Source organism: Choristoneura fumiferana, chromosome 12 (genome assembly GCF_025370935.1).
Source record: "Choristoneura fumiferana chromosome 12, NRCan_CFum_1, whole genome shotgun sequence".
Taxonomy (NCBI): domain Eukaryota; kingdom Metazoa; phylum Arthropoda; class Insecta; order Lepidoptera; family Tortricidae; genus Choristoneura; species Choristoneura fumiferana.
The window spans coordinates 7,231,357-7,253,513 of NC_133483.1; the positions used below are offsets into that span (position 1 = coordinate 7,231,357).

Sequence of the window (22,157 nt, forward strand, 5' to 3'; positions counted from 1 at the left end):
AGCCCTGCTTGGCGTCGTTATTGTACGTCTCAGAAATTACAATTTGGAATGTACGACTTAGTAATGCACATGATTGCTGATATTCGATGTTCTGTTCGGCGTAGGTGAGGTGTAGTCGGTGTAGTGTAATGTAGGTACTAAATCGAAATAGGGGTCGTATCCGTGCGAGTAGGATTTCAGGGCTACTACGAAACTCGAGGTTCGAGTCGTGCGGTCCCTTTCGCTCTCGTATTAAATAGTATAAGTGTCAGAGGGACCGCACAACACGAACTTCGATTTTCGAGTTTTGTAGTAGCATAATAATGTTCTCTGTCGTAGTAGCCCTGCTGTTCTATTGACTTGCTGGAGCTTGATCATCATGTCGTGTCGTAGACGCTTATTAACTAATTCACTTTTAGCCAACTTAACAAAATAAAGTTTTAGTCTAGCTATCCTTCCCTTTCCCACAGATTTTTTTATTTTATTATCTGTATATTTATTTGTGCGTGCGTGCCTTGTCGTAGTGAAGTGAGCTCGTCAAGTTTGTTTCCGTCCGTTGAGAAATATTATTTGGTGAAATATACACACACCATGCTGTCATGCAATGATTTCTTGGTAAACATATTATAAATAACATTGTAGAATCCATTTCGATTTACAATTACGTAAAGTGTGATAACGATAATTGTGTCGTGTTATTTTAGTAGTGCCTTGAAAAGTTTTACGACTAATTTCAAAGTTATTCAAGTGTTGTTGTTCAGTTGAAACTGTTTAAAAATGAGTGAATAAAGTCTTGCTGTGTTAATAAGAAAAGGATTATTTCATCTTACAGGTTAGTATTAGCATAATAGTATTTAATAGTAGGTATGTTACTTTTATTACAACCTGTGTTTCTTTGCACCCAAACGTTCAAGTGTAGAAGGCATATTTTGCGTTTAATTATTATTATAAAGTCTTGCAATAATTCTGAAGTTTAAATGTATTGCGGCAGCGTTGACATCTCAATCTCGTTATTAACTGAATTTAGAAATAAATATTTTTCCATGGTTTTGCTTGACATTATTCTTACCTTTTAAAACCATAAACAGAACCCTATAGGTCGTGTGTCTGTCTACTTACTACCTGTCAGCTAATTAGCTCCAAACTGTACCAATACTGATCCAAATTGAATTGTTGCACTAGTTACAATTAATTACAATTTTGTACTCAAACATCTGTGCGTTATGGTGTAACATGAAAAAATATAGAATTTTTTTATGTTACTTCTGAGGTAAAAAAGGAAGTTTAAAAACTACTTTGCAATTAATTAAAATGTCTTGATATGAGTGTTAAATATATATTTATATATATTCCATAGTTTTTGCAAGATGTAAAAAAACACTTAATTTTAGTTTTGTTTGTTTTGCTTGTTTTGCCCATCTGAAATCTATTTCGAAAATCTGTGTCTACGCACATTAGTATGAAAGGTAAGAATAAACAGCTTGTAAGTTATTTAAGATAAAAGACCATCTGTCTCCAATTCACTTGAATCATTTTAATTAATTACACTATACAGTTGTGGTCATATAATTAAGAACGATTTTTTATAGAGAAGATTTTTTCAAACTGACAAGTGTTACTAACTGCATGTATATTTTTGTACTTCTCTCGGTATCGTAAAACTTTTCCGTACTAGCGGTAAACTCACTTATACATATAATTGGCTAAAAAATAAATATATAAACTTTATACATTACATCTAAACCTAGTATTACTGCTTACTGGCTGGTCATATAATTAAGAACGCTGAATAGTTTATTTTTTATTCAAATTTATATAGAGAACGGACGGCCGCTTTGTGGTTTTAGGTTATTATTCGAATAATTTTGGCGCTATTTAGTGCCGTAAAAGTCTTAAAGGCGATTGCTTCATATAAAAACAATGGGGAAAAATAAAAGTTGTGATAAATCTACAAGAGAAGTAATAATAAAACTTTGCGACAAGAATTGGTTGTATAAACACATAGCCGATCATCTGCAATGTTCAAAAACTATGGTTTTCCACGCCATAAAGCATTTTGCCACGTCTCAAACTACTTCAAATGTTCCGCGTGTACCTAGACAAAGAAAGTCATCTCGTCGAGATGATCGAAATATCGTTCGTTTGGCAAAACAAAATCCTTTTAAAGGGTCTAATACCGTCTAATGAGTTAAGAAAAATATTTTGGCGAAAACAACCCTTCAGCAATCTCGGCACGCATTATTCGAAGGCGTTTGGTAGAAGAAAAGTTGCACGGAAGGATAGCAAGGAAGGTGCCTATGTTGAAACGGTGTCATAGGCAAGCCCGGCTTGCATTTGCAAGAAGATATGAAACTGGACAGTCAGACAGTGGAAAACGTTCTTTTTTCTGACGAGACAAAAATAAATAGGGTATGTTCTGATGGCAAACGATATGTAAGATGGCCTTCAAATAAAGCATTCGACCCAAAGTACACAAAAGTGACTTTAAAGCATGGCGGGGAAATGTAAAAATTTGGGGATGTTTTTCTGGACATGGTGTTGGACCTGATAGGCTGATAGAAGGAAACATGGATCAATTTCAATACAAAACATACTGGAAGAAACAATGTTACCATATGCTGAAGGCGTGCTTCCGGTTATTTGGACATTCCAGCATGACAATGATCCAAGCATACTGCACGTACCGTTAAGGAATTCCTCACATCGCAATCAGTTTCTGTCTTAGATTGGCCAGCCAACAGCCCCGATCTTAACCCAATAGAGCATCTTTGGTGCGAAGTCAAGAAAAAGGTTTCAAATCGACAGTGTGGCAATTTAAGAGAACTGTATGACGTATTCTTAGAAGAATGGAACTCTATCTCTCTTGCGAAATGTCAAAAATTGATAGATTCAATGCCTCGCCGGTGTAAGGCAGTAATAAAAAGCCGTGGACATGCTACTTACTATTAATTTTAGTTAAAATGTATTAAATTCCTTTTTTTTTCTGTACAAACTTCACGTTAGTGTGATTTAGTTAATCTAAGTTTCAAATAAAAAAACTTTCGAGCAGTTCAATAAATCGTTCTTAATTATTTGTCCAGCTTCATTACTATTTTAATTTGTTACTAAAGAGAATAAAAACAAAATTTGTAAAAAAATGACAGCAATTTTATTATTTATTCTAAATCCCGTTTGCTCTATTCATGTGGCTATTTCATAACGTAACTAGTTACTTCTAAGAAGGAACCACGACTACACATGACATGATTTAGTTAAAAATAATCTGGAACTTCAAATCGTTCTTAATTACATGACCACCACTGTATATACAGTGAATATTTGAAGAGTTTCGAAAATTCATTCAAAATTATAAATTCTTATATTTTGTGGGTAGGGAAAGATAAAAAAAATTGTTCTTTTTTTATTTTCAAAACCACCAATTGAGAACTTTTGTTTACTCATGAGTTAATGTACATCTATCATTACAATCCTACTAATATTATAAATGTGAAAGTTTGTGAGTGAGTGAGTGAGTATGTTTGTTACTTTTTCACGCTTAAACGGCTGGACGGATTTGGATGAAATTTGGCGGAAAGTTAGTTTATAACCTGGATTAAAACATAGGATACTTTTTATCCCGATATTCCCACGGGATAGGGATAAAATCTCGAAATTACAACCGCTAGGCTTAGATTCATTAGGTAGTTGGACGTCTGGAATAAAACATAGGTGACTTTTTGACCCGATATTCCCACGGGATACCTAGGGATAAAATCTTGAAATAACAACCGCTGGGCTTTGAGCCATGAAATTTAGTATGTAGGTAGCTGGACCTCTGGAATAACACATAGGCTACTTTTTATTCCGATATTCCCACGGGATAGGGATAAAATCTCGAAATAACAACCGCTGGGTTTAGAGTCATGAAATTGGGTATGTAGGTAACTGGACATCTGGAATAACACTTAAGTGACTTTTTGACCCGATAGTCCTATGGGATAACTAGGGATAAAATCTCGAAATAACAACCACTGGGCTTAGAGCCATGAAATTTGGTATGTAGGTAACTGGACCTCTGGAATAACACATAGGCTACTATTTATTCCGATATTCCCACGGGATAGGGATAAAATCTCGAAATAATAACCACTGGGCTTAGAGTCATGAAATTTGGTATGTAGGTAACTGGACATCTGGAATAACACTTAAGTGACTTTTTGACCCGATATTCCCACGGGATAACTAGGGATAAAATCTCGAAATAACAACCACTGGGCTTAGAGCCATGAAATTTGGTATGTAGGTAGCTGGACCTCTGGAATAACACATAGGCTACTTTTTATTCCGATATTCCCACGGGATAGGGATAAAATCTCGAAATAACAACCGCTGGGCTTAGAGGCATGAAATTTGGTATGTAGGTAGCCGGACATCTGGAATAACACATATGCTACTTTTTATCCCGATATTTCCACGGGATAGTTTTGTAACTAAGGGACCCCATACATCCGTGTATTATTGTTATTATTATTTTGTAATTTTAGCATTTTGTACAGTTATTCACAACACAAACCACGATATAAATTTTGGAAATTTCCAGGGGAATTTTGTAAAATCCCGAAAATTTCAATTGCAACTACCAGACCGAATAGTATACGCGTGCGAAGCCGCGGGTAAAAGCTAGTAATCAAATAATGATCTGAACATGCCAAAGACTCGTGGTTCAAAAAACTTGGACAACTGTCAGTGTAAAGTGAGCTGCAGGCCATAAGCAAGGATATACTCATAAGGCACTTTCGGAGCAATTTGGTATTTCCAGATCAGCAGTAACCAATTTACTTAAGTGCTTGAGGACTACGAAATGTATAGTCAATAATAAATACATGGTCCACGCATTGCACTACTTCTGTCGTCGATCGTAATATTTTGCGTAAGTGTCGTGTAAATCCATGTTTACAACTTCAGACATTATTAAAGAAATATCGGTTGCAGGGCAGCCTAATTCTTCCATACGATCTGTACGGCGTCACCTACAGCACTCCGGACTACATGGACAATGCCCTGTAAAGAAACCGCTTATTTCTGAAAACAATAAAAAGATACAAGTTGCTTGGTGTAAAGCACATATTAACTGGACACCACGGCAGTGATCTGACATTCTCTGGTGCGATGAAAGCAAGTTTATGCTTTTTGGTAGTAACGGTATGAAGTGGATTTGTTGTCCTGAAGGCACTTGATAAGGCCCCAAATATTAACTTCCCACAATATAGCATGGAGGGAGTTCTGTTACGGTATGGGATGCTTTTTCCGCAAAAGGAATGGGTCCTCTTCACAGAATCGTAGGTATAATGGACAAAAATGTATACCTAGATATTCTCCAGAATGTAATGCTTCGATATGCACAATGATTCCTTGGTTGCATATAACTTTTTCCAGCAGGATTACGATCCAAAACATAAAGCTAAACGCGTACAAGAGTGGTTTACGCGGCGTCGCGTGTCTGATGGAATGGACAAGTCAATAGCCTGAGCTTAACATTATAGAATCGTTATGGGAAGAGCTGGAGAGACATTTAAAAGGAAAAAGAGCTATTAACACAAGCCAAATTTGTTCAACTTCAGGAGGAATGGTAAAATATCCCCCAATTCACAATTGACGCTCTTATTGACACTATGCCTAGGCGTTGTAAATCTGTAATCGAAGCAAAAGGCTTTGCCACTAATTTTTTTTTTTTTTTTTAATGGCTTTCACCCTTGCTTTTGCCACTAATTATTAAGTACCCTACTATCTGCTAGGTATATCTTTGTTGACTTTTATTTTCTTATGGCTAAGTAATGTTAACTTTCATAACCTTACATTTTGGTCATTTTAAAAAAATGGTGTGCCTAGCCTACATCTTGCTGTTTATATTATTTCATAGAAAACTCATTACATGGCCTAATATACTTGTTAGTTAATATACGTGCTACAAGATAACAAAATTGTGGGTTAGTCCAAAACAGTTTAGGGAAAAAATATAAAGGTGATATATTTTTGGCCTGTACTGTATCTATTTCATGAATTTCTACTCTGAAAGCAATGGCAAAATTGCTGACAATTTATTAGTTTTTATTTTCATGCTAAAATTGCTAAATGAATTTGGACGCAATTTGATATATGGGAAGTACCTGGACTCTGGAACAATGTGTTATGTGGCATATCCTCCTGAGTCCTAACTTTTTTTTAACAGACATAGTAAATAACACCTAGACTTCATTCATCAGCTTTTTTATTTTGGATATTATTTCAAATTTTTTGAGATTATTCAATGAACAATTTGTTATTTTATAAAGTGCTGTTGTAAAGGGCTGTTATTCTTAGTGTCTTCATAAAGTATGCGAGGGCCCACGAAGCTATTGACGGCCCACAATGGGCGGAGTTACCTATCGCGTAAGACACACACACACACACACACTAAAAAAACCGGCCAAGAGCGTGTTGGACACGCTCAAAATAGGGTCAAAAAAGTCAAGTAATATTTTTCTAAACATTTTGTGTTTTGTACGAAATCTTCCAAGTTTAGGTATATCCTATCGTTTGCTCGAATTTTATATGCCTGAATGTAACGTTTTCTAGAATTTTCTTTTGCCATAAAGTAATTTATTTCTGAAATAGTAATTTCTTTAGAGTTGATATTTAACTAACCTAACCTAATCTACTGCATTCTATATGATGACATTAAAAAAAATCCTGAAAACAGCATGGTTCTATATATTTTATGGCTAACGTTGGTATGGCAACTGAAATTCGGGCAAGTAAACGCCACACTTTTTTTGATGGATGATAATTCGTTAAAAGAGGTTGTTCGTAAAAAAAATTCGTAATGTACATCTTACATTGACTCTTATGGACAATTCAAAGGGAAGGGGTGTGAATTTTATTAAATCTTGGGTCGAAAAGTTCGAGCAAACTGGTTCGACAATCAATATTAAACAAACAAGGCAGCCACGTACAAAAAGAAATGATGAGAGTTCCGTTTTGGGTGTTTTTGGGACTCTGTTGCATGAATTTGAAGAACACATCAGTGGGACATGGATGCAACAAGATGGTGCAACATGCCATACGTTGAACATGAGTTTACCGGTAGTCAAAAAAATTTTGAAATTTCTACGTCTGCCTATCTGGTACATGACCTACCCACCTATCTCCCCTTTAAGTTTGTTGTGGTACTACGGCACAACCTGTATGTGTAAGTACATAATAATGTATGACACTTAATTTTATGAACGACAGAAAAGTAGGTAAGTATAGTTATAATAGTCCCGCGACTCTCATTTCAGCGAGTAGTTTAGCCGAAATGTACGGTACACCTCATTCGGATTGTCATCAGAGCGCGTCACGGTGGTGCATTCGTCGCGACTCGCGACCGTTGCGTTTGCGCATGCGACACAGCGGCGCAGGAAGTTGTAGCGCTTCGCTGAACCACTGAACCTCGCTCTGTCGTGATCTTATTTCATTTGCGGAAACCTTGTAAAGGTTGAACACGCCAAAACTTGGGCATACAAAAATGGCTATTTTTAGGCAAAAAATGGAGATTTACACATTTTGTAAATTATTTTTTATTGACAAAGAACTAGTCTATAATATGACGAATGTTTTTTCTGCTTTTATTTTTTCGTTGCCAAAATGTCGAGCAAACAACATCAACAGCGCAAACGTATCTTGCACGGACATGTAGAAAATCCAATGCATAGCTACAGTCCTGCAGAAATATCGCGAAAAGACTGAAATGTCCACAATCTATGGTTTGTCGCGTATTAAAAACGTTCCATGAACGCTTGACAATAGACAGAAATCCAGTAAGTGGTGGCTTGCAAGGAGTCAAGAATAAAAACAAGGAAGAAAGTGTTGTAATTTTTTTTGCCTCAAATCATAAGATATAATTTCGTGATGTTGCTAAAAAGTGAAAATATCTCTATGTCGTATGTCGCCTATGTTCAAAAAATGAAACGTAGGCAAGGGTTGGACACTCCGCAGTTTAGGAACGTTCGGCCGGCGCGCCTTATCATTAGGCGCACGGCAGCGGTTTGCCGCTCGGCTCGCACGCTGGACGCGTCGCAAGTGATTTGTGTAGGTACCTACTTATTTTATATACGAAAATTGAGAAAAATTCGTAAAAAAACGGACACATCCATTGAATATTTTGGGGACGCATCTGGAGACCCTGTTTTTCCAGCTCGGAATCATGGACTGAGTCTACCTCCCAAATTTTGTTGAAATCGGAGAGATAAACTCAGGGTACAAAGTAGTACTATTAGTTATTCTGTGACGTAGGGCAAGACTAGGAAGATATAAAGCCCAGGCCGCACCAGATCGAGACTCAAAACAGAACTTATCGGCAAAGTAAGGGTCGCGAAAACTATATGAAAATAATTTGAATGCGTTGTGATGGACGACGAGACATACATAAAAGCGAACTTTAAACAAATTCCTGGGCAAGAGTTTTATACCAGTATAAAAGTCGAACAGAAGCTCCTGAAGATTTTAAGTCAAAATAAAGTCTATTATATATTTATATTTATTTATTTATAACACAATTAAAACACTTACTACAGTTTTAAAATCTATTACCTGAAAAAGAGCGTATCTTCACGGCACTTACGTCCTTTTGTTGAGAAGCGCAGTTTTTCGGCAATAACTCAAAACCGGCCAAGAGCGTGTCGGACACGCCCAAGGTAGGGTTCCGTAGCCATTACGAAAAAAATCAAGTAATATTAGGTGCGTTAAAACACAATTAAAACACTTACTACAGTTTAAAATCTATTACCAGAAAAAGAGCGTATCTTTACGGCGCTTACGTCCTTTTGTTGAGAAGCGCAGTTTTTCGGCAATAACTCAAAAACGGTATATCCGATCATGTTGAAACCAATTTTCGTTGAAAGTATTTATTAAGCGTTACCTTTCCACATTTTTTGCAGATTTTTGGACAAACGGTTTACAAGATAGAGGGGGGGGGGGCTCAATTTTTGCTACTTTGGGAGCGATTATTTCCGGAAATCTTCACCTAATCAAAAAAGTTTTTGAGAAACCTTACTATCTTTTCAAAAGAGCTGCCGAACTAGGTGCCACACGTTGATGCGAGTTAAAATTTTTTTTTTTTACAATTTCTGTTAAAAAAGGTCGCTCGTTTATCAGTACATGGACAATAAACGGCGATATTTATCAAGCGTTTACAGATACAAGCGTTTGCTGCCTTGTATAAGAAAACACGACTCACCACCCGTTTTGGTGAGATTTAGCCAGTTGCCATTACGTAAAATCAGTAATGTATTGGTACCTACAACTCAATCGGGATTGTGGTGGTACCCAAAGTATGTGACCTGCCGAATAGTCCAGAACTGCGGCCTGTGGATGAGTAATGGAGTACTTAGTAGGAAAAGGATTTTGAAAAAGAAAGACGAAGAACTAAAATCAGTCTCTGAGCTCCAAAAGATATGGACCTGGGCGACGAAAAGGTATCCTATCCTAACGAGAGCGTGCAAAGTCTTTGTGCCGCGTGCGTGCGTAGGAAAGCTCGATACATGGCTTACTTGCAGACACTAACTAAAATACTAAATGTTATTTTAAAGCTTATTAAATTTGACATTAAATATGGAGAGCATAATGTTATTTATTGTTATAATTATTATTTATGAATTTTTGTGTGCCCAAGTTTTGGCGTGTTCAACCTTTAAATAGCGGCAAGTTGTAACTGATCTGCAATATTTTCGCTATACTATTTCTTGAAAACACGATAGCTCAAGCGTTTTTCTAACCTACGTCAAAACAGCAAAAAAAATGAGATGTTGTCTTGTATGTTTCAACTTTTATGCAATATCGTCTACTTAAGCAGAAAAAAATATATACAAGGTGTTAATCAAATAACTGAAAACCTCAGACACCGCAAAAGTATTTTTTCATTTTAAGTTAGTTGATTTCATTTATTTCTGAATATCTTTATTATTTTAAAAGATATTCGTATGTTTTGCTAAGTCAGTAATTCTACTTCATTTATAACTCTACGCTGATAATCATAATATGTAATATTAAATTTTTTTTAGTTGCGCTTTGACGTTTTTAGATGAAAATTACACATTGACTGCAAAACAGCTAGCATTAAATTATTTAAAGAGTATGCAACCTCGCTAAAATATTTAATTGGTGCCTGTTGCAGTCGTAACTTTTAGACTGGGCACAATTAAAAAGGGATTTCAAAACACAAACACAACATAACTGCAACATAGTGTAATCGAATCTACTCTCGATTCTATGTACATCAATGAAACTTTGTTTATAACTTCATCTTGAAATGAGGATCTGCCGAGTCCTACCAAAATTTAGACGTCCTACCCCCTCCCAGGGTGTATGGGCAGGAGGCAACGCTTAAAAAATACAAACTAGGCGAGTGAGGTGTCATTTTTATGTTTTTTTTTTGCGCTGAATCGAATGAGACCATCCCACATAAGTTAAATATAAATAAATAAATATTTTGCGAGATATATAGGGTTTTTGTTGATATAACAGTCTAAAAACTACGCCCTACTAACAATTACGCCCATCCTTATTAAAAGTGTCGGATCTGCAAATCTGCCATTTTCTGTTTATTTCATTAATAGACCTTGAATTACGGTAACTTTCATCCCCCGAAAACAAATCTTAAAATTTATGGCTAATTTATGAAATACGCAAAATAAAAACGTCGGATCGGTTAGAAATAAGAAGACTTCTTGTTCTTCTTTACTAACTACACCCTAGGTTTTCTTTGAATCCAACATTAATTAAGTATTTCATAATATTTAATTTACCCACGAACAGACTTCCTTGTTAGGCAACGCAACAGTCTTCGATTATTAAGCAAAATGATTTCTTTGTTTCGAGAGTCAGTTCTTGGACACCAAAAAATTTAAAATCTCGTTTACCCCTTTCTGACTTTTTTTAGTATCGACTGAGTGCATTTATGTTATGAAATTGCTCATGATTTTTTTTATCAATACATGCTTATTAAAATGTTGACTTTCAGTCTAACTATGGGTAGAATATTATAATAAATAACCTAGTTGAATGTTCATGACATCAATCTTAGACATTGGTTTGTTTGATACCTTCGCCCTCTTCTGTTTGCTTAAGGTACTTGGACGACTGAATATCAAAATCGTGACACGTGCCATGCCTATGCGTACTACGAGTACTTACTATACGACCACACCGATATCTATTCCCGAGTTGCGCCGCTACAGGTTTTACATTCTAATTAGCCTCGTATGGGCTTTATCCTCGAACACTCAGCACACCTATTCCATATCCGATGCTTTATCGTTTCGTGACAGCTTCAGTTGAGCTCCATTTTATGACATATCGTAATGAAATTTAAATTTTATTTGAGTACCTAGATCAAATACCTATATGATGATGATTGTTATCCAAGAACACGCACAGAACCTACGTTAATTTACGAACTGGCATCACAATGGCAATAAGTAGATCTGGCCGTCAGAAAAAGAGTTAACCCTCTCTACAATATTTAAATTGTGGGTTAAAATTGTAAATTTATTTTATTAGGTAAGTATTGTAATTATCGTCACATGAGCATCAATATTATGAACTTTTATCTCTTCAATTTGCAACACATAATAAATCTGGGGTACCGCTCGGGTCGTTGCCTCAATGAGTCACAGATGCACGCCGTGACTCAATAGACTGATTGCGAACAATCCCAAGCAGGTAGGTACCAATTTTTATGGTTTGGTCGCTTATCGCGCGATTAAGTTGCCTTCTTCTAACTATAGGTAAAGTATCGATTATTATTATTACGCTACTTATACGACCTTCCGAAAGCTGTTAAGGAGCTAGATAGGTTTAGTTTTCACAATTATTAATTATACTAACCATAAGGTTAGTACAAACTAGTAGTCGTCAGTATAAACTAACCCCCTGTTTCACCATCCATTGATTAAATTTATCTGACGGATAAATGTGATGCCGTCTCTGTTTGTTTTGTTCGAATAGATGCCGTGTCGCACTTCTGAGTTTTTCGAAATTCATGTGCGGAATTACATTTGAAATTTACCACGAGCTTTACGGTGAAGGAAAACATCGTGAGGAAAGCTGCACAAACCTGCGAAGCAATTCAATGGTGTGTGTGAAGTTCCCAATCCGCACTGGGCCCGCGTGGGAACTACTGCCCAAGCCCACTAATTCTGAGGGGAGGCCTGTGCCCTGCAGTGGGACGTATATAGGCTGGGATGATGATGATGAGACAGTTGAAACTTTCACAGATGATGTATTTCTATTGCCACTATAACAACAAATACTAAAAACAGAACAAAATAAATGTTTAAGGGGGGATCTCATACAACAAACGTGATTTTTTTGCTCGATATTAATCACGGCAACAGGTACTATTTATTTGTATAAATGTACTTTAAAAATAAATAATTAAATTTAAATAAAATGAATATTTAAGGTGGGCTCCCATACAGCAAACGTGTTTTTTTTGCCGTTTTATGCTAATGTATAATGTTGTATAGGTAACCCTTCGTACAAGAGTCTGACTCGCACTTGGCCATTTTTTTTTCTTTGCCCGTGCGAAGCCGGGGCGGGTCGTTAGTGGTAAATAAAGTTAGTGGTACTAAGATCAAAAAATATTTTTAATTGTTACTTTGGGGTATCGCCATACAAGGCAATTAATTGTGTATCTACGATACGAGTATCTGGCTGGAAAAAATTAGCACATCTAAACAATGTCTCTTCTTGCTCAGAAGAGATGACTTAAGGGGCTGTTTCACCATCCACTGATTCGCGTTAACCGACGGTTAAATGTGATGCCGTCTCGGTCTATTCGAACAAAAAAAATAGAGACGGCATCACACCTAACCGCCAGTTAACACTATTTAATGGATGGTGAAACAGCCCCTAAGTCTTCCCAATTGCGTGCGACAAATTTTTTTTCATCACACTTGCTCGTAAACAGTATCGTAACATGCAGGCTACCTTGAGTGCAACCCTCCCAAATAAAACCCTCGACCTTAATGTGCTTGTCATGAAACCCAAGGTCGGTAAATGAGTCATTTTAAAATGAAAATGGCAAAGTTTATTCCACACACAAAACACATACAATTATTACTACAAAAAAACAATAAAAGTATACTTAAAATATAAAACAACAAAAAATCAAACAAACATTAATATTAAATTTCACAATTAGACACGGTCCAGTCGCACGTGCAGCGTGCAATGACGGCCACATGGTCCCACCGGAAGACCAGTGCCAGCTCTAGCCGGCATTTTGCTGAGGTGGGTCCGCTTCGTCAACAATAACCTATACCTACACTGTTTTCTTTGTCTTTCTTTTATGTAATTATTTTAAGTCACTGTTCCGAATAAACGTATTTTCTTTCTTCCTTTCTTCTTTCAAATTGTGTGTGAAAAAGGTCCCACCTCAGCATAAATGCGGACTCCGGGGGTGGAGCCAGCGCTGGTCTTCCGGCGAGACCATTTTTGCATTGCGCGTACTAATTTTCTTGTCATGAAGCCCAAGGTCGGTAAATGAGTCATTGCCCGTAATAATGCTGCTCTGCGCACGCTGCTGCTGCTGCGCAGCAGAAGAACCACATGCACACGCGGCTCAGGCACATGCTGCGGAGGGGGAGAGCGGTGAGGCCAAGAGCGCAGGCGGCGGTGTCGGCAATATTTGGAAGAATTATATTTTTTCTTTTACAAATATAAAATTTTACTCGCAAACGTGATGAAAAACATTGTATGTCGCTCTGGCGGTACTAGAATTACGAACATCGACTCATTAAAGCCCTCAGTCTTCGACTTCGGGCTTCTAATAGACTCTCGTTCGTAATTCCTTATTTACCGCCCTTAAGACACAATGTACTATTAACTGGTGATTTGTCTTTTGTTACATTGCAAGCCTACTTGCAAGCGCATGTAAGTTTATGTATGCGCAACTAATAACATGAAACCATTGCGCTTGTTGCAGATAGCATGGCGTAGTTTTGACTTGATTACGCTAACAGCTGCTGTCTACTGCCGACTGAATACTTTTTCTAACGTAAGTCCCGATAGTTTAAGTTAGCAATAGCGGAGCGTGTCAGAAAATCCTACTAAGTATATTAACTAACTCCAAATGATTTATTAATTGTCTGTACTTGTTTAAGATGTCTTCATCTAAACTTTCTTACAAGTTTCGAGGCAAATAACCCAACATTAAATGTTCCCAATTATAAAGGGCTATGGCCATAAACACTGCTAAGTAATAAATAGTAATGTGAAACTGACATCAGTGGGTCATAGTCGTAACGGAGTCGAGCGTTGGCCTATGTCCTGAATTTTTAAGCATTCTATCAAGGGGCTGCCCGTACTTGCTGTGGCGAGCTTTTCACTCGCTGATTGCGTCTTTTTACTTTCTCACGCCGTTTTCTCCACACAGAAGGGCCCGCTCAATCATAGCTGTGTGTGTCCCTGCGGCCAAGCCCTTTTCCTTAAGATTTTCTATCTGTGTTGGACTTAGAATGCATGAACATCTTAGAACTGTTCTGATCTTAGCTTAGAGCTCTATGAGGTGCATGTACGTACCTATGTATGTGCAATTTTTATGTTGTGTGAGGTTTACTTTTTTGACATTTTGACAGTTTTCTTTACGGTTTTTGATGCGTGTCCAAAATATTTTGATGTCGATGGAAATATTTTGTAGATTAACATGTAGGTCAATGTAGTATCAGGTTTCCGAGATAAACATACTAAACTAATCGCTGGCTAAAACTTTCACGTTGGCGTTGTCCCGCCTGCCCGTAAGTAGCATAAGTATTTACTATAACCAGTTTTTAAGTACCACGTCGTACGCTATCATTATCACTGGCTGCCATGAGCTCGAAACCTGGGTGGCAGTGGATGTCGACTATTTAGAGTTATTGCACCAACGGAAGAGATTAATCAATTTCTTAGCAAAATCGACATTTACGATTACGAGTGAATGTCTATAATAATGAAATCACAAATGTACTTAAGTACATTATGCATATTATAGCGTACTATCGAATCAACTTGTTACCCACTGTAGAACCTTTTCACGCAAAAAAAAACACATTGCAAACTGCTTAACATCTTATTGCTTTACCCGGAAGACCATTATGACACTTATTGCGAGGACGGTCTACCTACGGTGAGTCAGATACCGGTATCAAATGATTCGACTGTGTACTTACTACTTACTCGTAAACTTCTGCATATTGCGCACCGATAATTTGGTGTCAGTTTTACTGATTTCATTTGAATTAGGAAGGAATTAGGAGATGAGAACGACATGAAATGAATGGGGACTTTCTTCAGTCATATCGAATAGACAATAGGAATAGCCTAGTTGCATAGGTCATTGTACGGAGTTCGGTCCGACAGAGGCGCTTCGCTTGGCGGATGCGGTGTCATGTTGCTTTTCGCACCGCAAGGGTATAACTCCGCGCGCCACAAAAACAACAAATTTGTAATCGCCGAATAGCAAGTACGAATTTAAAAGCATATGAAATAACTGATGAGAGGCGAAAATAATTCTGTTTTGGGCTTCCATTTTCAATATTTATGTTATACTAGCTTTATGCCCGCGACTTCGTCTGCGCGGATCTAGGTTGTCGCGCGGTGGCGCCCTCTACCGGAATAAAAGGTAGGATTGGTTGGAGGATGTTGATCCTTGGGGTTCAAACTACCTAAATTTCATCAAAATCGGTTCAGTGGTTTCGACGTGGAAGCGTAACAGACAGACAGACAGTTACTTTCGCATTTATAATATTAGTAGGGATTAAACATTACCTATATTAAAACATGCTCAAGTTAAAACTAACCTAAACATAAAAATTTCATTTTTAATAAGTACAAGCTTTTTTTACTGACTGTACTTTTTGTTGACTGTACTTGCATTGTCACCCAAACTACATTTGCATACCAAATTTCAAGTCGATGCTATTAACCGTTGAAGAGTTCCGTCCTGCGGAGACGATCCTGGCTGGACTACCAGGATGTCACTACCAGATTATTGTATTGTCACGCGATTTACATAAGTATTCCAAATTTCATGTCAATCTTGACTACTGGAAGTTGATCAAATTTAACTTGCAAGATTTGACTACAGACAGACAGACAACGGGACAGGTGAAACTAAATAAAAGCTTGTTAAAAAAATGCGCTCCTACTTATCTGGGTAAAAATACGTTATAAAAGCAACTATGACGATTTTTTTTAACTGCTAACTGCTAAATCAATATTAGGGGCCATTCATTAATTATGTAAGACGATTTTTGTCAGTTTTTGACCCCCTCCCCCCTATGTAAGAAAAAATAAGAATGGGCAGACCCCCTCCCCCTCTGTGTCATATTTATTACGTAAGAATCTAAAGAAAAAAAAATATTGGTTTTTTGTATTTTCGATATGGAAAAAAAATAATACACGTTTGGATATTTAGCGACGTGCTGTCTGTCTACACAACAATTAAGTGACGACTAGTTTAAATTAAAAGCGGGGAGTTCCCGAGAAGTGCAGTGCGGGCGGCGCGGATCCGTTGCCATGGAAATCGTTTACCTATACGCATATTATAAGAGTGCGCGCTTTTTCAAAGTATAATCTTGACTTTGCTCTTTTTTGTGATCTTACGTAAGAACTATCAAGACCCCCTCCCACCCCCTTGTAAGAAAAAATAAGACATGGTCGACCCCCCTCCCCTCTAAATCGTCTTACGTAATAAATGAAAACTCTCTTGGTTGTTTAAGCTGCAAATTGAAGATGAATGTATGAATGGGAAGCATAAATTTTCTGAAGATATAGGAGTATATGTATATTTGTTATTATCTATGCCATTTGCCATGGTGAGTGGGATACGTATTAACTATCGGATAGAGAGTTTGAATGGAGGGGCGGTACCAGCATTGTTCGCATTGGCGCAGTAACCACGGAGTACAACGCGTCAGCAGAGCCGATTGCCACTAATTCAATTAGACTGCAAGTGGAACGCGCTCGGTGCACCTACCACCGACTAACACTACTACCTAAACAAATACTTTTACATAATACGCGTGCGTGAGGATATACCTACTATACATACCAGCTTTACGCACCATTGGATGCTACGCATGATTCATTGGTCGAAATTTCGTCATAGCCGAAATATTTGCCCGTGTTTGCTTATTCTACGGAAGAAAAGTCTTTATGCAACAAACTTGTTCTAGAATGAAGCACGGTAAGAGAATATTTCTTTCACTTATGCAAACAAACCAAAATGTTGGTAATTCGCTATCGAGCGAAGAACGCTAATGTTGGTTTGTGTAGGGAAACGTAAAGTGCGCGTGAATGGAGTACATACAACGGTCTTACGCTGATTTACTATTTGTTTTAACTAATGTGCATCTGCTCGAATCGATGTTGATGTAACAGTTTAGATAATTATAATACAAACACGAACTCTCCGTTCGTTTTGGATTTCGGGCTGAACTACAGTCTGTTCAGGATAGGAATGGACAGAAGGATAACCTGAACCGATTTTGATGAAACATGTCTAAGAACCATCGCTAGAAAACCTGCTTTCAAATAAAAAAACCGAATTCAAATCGGTCCACCCGTTTAAGAGCTACGGTGCCACAGACAGACAGACAGACAGACACATAGCGGTCAAACTTATAACACCCATCTTTTTGCGCCGGGGGTTAGGCTCTTTATAGTGCACGCTTTAGGAAGTCATTTAATAAATTGAATTTAGTGTACAGTCCAAACTTAATACTAATTAAAATATCGAAGACATCAATATTACTTTCATTTATTCATTATAGTTAGTCAGCTAGTGCTGTTACCCGCGACTCCGTTCACGTAGAATTCGTTATTATTACTATCTCGTGGGAAATATGCAATTTACCGGGATAAAAACTATTATATGTCCTTCCCCGGGACTTGTACTATCTGTATACCGACTTTCATCTAAATCGGTTCAGCGGTTAACACGTGAAGAGGTAGGTAACAAACAAACATACACTTACAACCTTTCGCATTTATAATAAAACTAGCTTAAGCCCGCGACTTCGTCTGCGCTGATCTAGGTTATCGCGCGGTGGCGCCCTCTACCGGAATAAAAGGTATCCTATGTTGATCCTTGGGGTTCAAAATACCTATATACCAAATTTCATCAAAATCGGTTCAGTGGTTTCGACGTGAAAGCGTAACAGACAGACAGACAGACAGACAGACAGACAGAGAGTTACTTTCGCATTTATAATATTAGTAGGGAAAATACACATTATATTATTCAGATTAAAACTTTGCAATTTATAATATCATAATTTAAAAACAATAAAAAAAACTTATTCTATTTTGTTCAAAACAGAAACATCTTGCTATAAAATACCGAACGGGGCAGAGGTAAACAACATTCTGTAAGAAACGAAACGTTTATAATATTATTAACTCAAGAAATATTCTCTACATTATTTTTAGTTTTTAACCGCGAGTTTGGATCTAATTGTGACTTTTAATCATATACAAATAGTTACTTTTTACAACTGAAGCACTGCATCGAATTTGATGAAATTTGGAATGGAAAAAAGCTTGAACTCCATACCAGGAAGTACGAGTAGATTTTTTTTACACAGGGAATGAGAGTGGAGCCACGTAACACAGTTATTAAATGTATAAATATAATTAGAATTAATATAATAACAAATATCATGGGACACCTCACACCAATTGACCTAGTCCCAAACTAAGCAAAGCTTGTACTATGGATACTAGATATTATGTATGCAAAGTACGTATTGTGTTATTTTGTTAGTAAATTACGTATTTATCTATTTACAAAATAAACACAATTATGACTTCATCTTATTACTTCTTTTATTCGTCATCATCATCATCATATTATTATTACTTCACAAAAAATGTTTAGAATATGGGCTTCAAATACCGTTAAAAAGTTGGTAACGTTATCGCTGTCAAACAGATTTAACGTTAAATCGTAATTAACGTTAAACGATTTACCGTTACTTATACAACTTTTTACCGGTATAAAATGGTAGCGTTATTAAGCTATTCATAAAATAAACGTTAATTCAAAAGTATCGTTAAATCATAATGTAAAGTAAATTTAGTTTACCCTTTGATTATATATTACTTAGATACACAATCAGACGGAAAAATGGGTACTACAAAACTCGGAAGTTTTCAACTGAGTTCCGAGTTTTAAGATTAGTCTTGTTTTGACCAGAGATCGTGTCATTTGTCAACAATGGCTAAATGCTGCGTAAAAAATGTGTGAATACCGGCTCAAAAATGAGAAAAAAGGATGGGATATTGTTAGAAAGTTTTCTTCGGGACTGTGTATCTAAGTAAATATATAATCTAAGAATAGGTAAAAGTTACGTTAATTGGGTAACGATACTGTAATGTTCAGTTATCAATTAACGTTATATTTTAATACCGCTACTGGGTATTTTTATGATTTTACCGTTATGTAACGTTACTTATAGTGTGAATTTGGTAACGTTAACAAGCCCTGTTTAGAACCCCTTCTTCTGTGACCTTCTAGAGTCCAATGTCATCTTGAATGGACGAAATAGATCCCATAAGGCGCGATTATTTGCTTATTTTTTTTATTTATTGCTCGAAAGGCCAAGGCAACACATAATCTTTTGTTTTTTTTTTTTAACGAAACTAGTTGACGAAAATAAATAGCCATCCATTATTGATCCCCACACAGTCCGACTGATTGGCTTAGGTATCTATCTTCTTGCTGATTGAGGGTTTCGTTTTATTTAATTCGGAAAAACCACAGGGAAAAACTTGCTGTTGCTTCGAAAAATAAAACAAAAATAATTAACTTAGGTAGCTACTTAACTTACTTACCTTCGAAATTTATTTTTCTATACACATACTTGTTAATAAAACGTTAAACAATACATACATACTTACATATATTTGTTCTATTTTATATTGGTAAATATTGTAACTGGCTTGGAAATAAGTGTGTTTATTATGTTTTTAAATTGGGTCACTGTCAACTAAGTCGTAGTTACGTCTGAGCATGTTAATATAATAAGCTACAAGGTAAGTAGGTAGGTAGCTCTTGCTGATTGATATCTAATCAGACAGATTAGTGTCAATACAATTACAATATTGTGAGAATATTTCATAGCGGTGAAAATATAACGTGATATTGAAATGAGTAAGTAAGTAAATTACGTATTATTTATCGTTTAAGCACAGACTTGCAAAATGATTTTGGAAACAATGGCTTGTAATGGCATCTCGCTTTTGTCTGAACATCAATGGCGCAAGACGGGTATTGTCTGAGATTATCTTTTTCATCCACGGTAGTTTACTATTTCGACTGTTTCCAAATTAAGTAAGTACAATTAACCGAGCGGTTCTTTCAGCACGTTTAAGTGCAGACGTTGAACGACATTGGCCTAACAATATTTTTTTTAGGTATATTCGTGTGAAAGAGCATTTTTCTTTCGATGCTAGGTAGTTAACAAGTCACAAAATCTGTGTCATCGTGGCGACGTGAAAAAGTAGTGAATGTCATTTTTCGTGTCTGGTTACCCATTGAGGGAACCTGCGTGATGTACACATTGCATGGTACACTTGGTGCCAGGCTCCGACTCGCCCTTCGTGCACCCTTCTATGGTCGATAAAGTAGGTACGACACCGGGGCTGATCGTATCCCGTTGCCTCACTCCATTACTGGTTTAGGGACTTTGAAATAGTTTTATTTCCTATCTGTTCTTGTGCCTGGCATACTCAGGTTATCGATCCAAAAACAGTGCCCCCATCACGAGCAAAAAGTTACTGAACATTCAGATCACATCCTGTGTTTGTCTACACAATTTAAAGACAAGTTTATGAACTTGCCGAATTTTAAGGCGATTGTCAATAAAATAATTTCGTAACTAATTCCACGATTCGTGCATTTCAAAAAATAGTGTTGTCTCGCGAAAACCAATCAGTAACGCTATGTAATCGCGTATTTCGTGGTCCCGCTTTCATCGATAGTGAACGCGTCCGTCCGCTTTGGTCCGGTCACGGCCATTCACAGCGGTGAACGCTAATCCCATCTAATGCCACCCGTGTCACACTTTTCTCCTAGCCGGTACCTGTGCTGTGCGCTTGTGCCCAGATCGCAAAACGTGGCACCCCACCCGGCTCTGGGCGGCCGCTAGCCCGTCGCGGTGTAATGCCATCGCGCCTGCTCTCTCTGACGCACCTGAACGAAACCCGGACTACGTATACGAACTGCTGCCCTACTATCACTGCCAATAGATATGATATCTTCATTACATTAGCTAGGTCTTTCTGTCTATGTAAATACAAATCAATTGCAGAATGTAACAAAATCATCATCACTCGCAAAGTTAGAATGGCTGAAGTGCTGAACCTATTTGGCTAATTCTTTTTTTTAATTGGCAGGACAAACAGGGTTTGTACTTTGTATGAAAGAGTGTTAAAAAAAAGCGCACCCGTACCACAGAATAGATAATACCCGTACATACAAGCCTGGGGCGGGCAGCAAGTACTTAGATAAATATTTAATAAGAGGTAATTAAATGCATTGGTAAATGTTAGTAAAGGTAATCGCGTCGATTACTGTTTAAAAGTTTTTCGGTATCATCAAGGTCTTCAAGGTTTGGGTTAACAATTTATACTTTATGAAATTGCGCAATAATTGTATCCTCGAGGTTTATAAAATTTTAGGTCTTAATCATGGTGCTTGATTAGGATTAGGTTTAAAAGTTCATGACATGAAGTAGCTGCACTGTGCGACAGAAGTGTCATAATAATGCATGCTACCTTATAACCCTGTACTTAAGCGCTAAGGTTGTCAGGGTGGAGCTTAGTTCTCGGCAGTGTCTCGCGTGCCTTCCATGTGAGTCATGCCTTTATCTTTGTACCTTTGCATTCCGTTCGACAATACCGACTCCACATTTTAAGTACCTAGTTAATGATTTACTTAATAATTAAAATCAATCGATAGTCTCGTGCATATCAAAAGGCTATGGGTGGGTGGATTATTTATTTTAATATTCGGTTTTAGTGGCTCGTTGCCTTTTTGTATTGCATTATTTTAGGGTGGTTATTCTATAATTTGACTTACATATAAATTAATAATTCAAACAATAGGGAGGTGTAACAAAAATAAAAAAGTCAAG

General features: G+C 37.0%; 1 protein-coding gene across 1 annotated transcript in view; it reads left to right on the forward strand.

The window, feature by feature from the left end:
• Positions 1–455: 455 nt before the first annotated feature.
• Positions 456–22,157, forward strand: part of LOC141433200 (afadin-like) — a 123,334-nt gene continuing 101,632 nt past the window's right edge. Inside the window, 2 exon segments of the mRNA XM_074095127.1 lie at positions 456–811; positions 13,964–14,035. The gene's annotated coding sequence lies outside the window, so the exon portion shown is untranslated.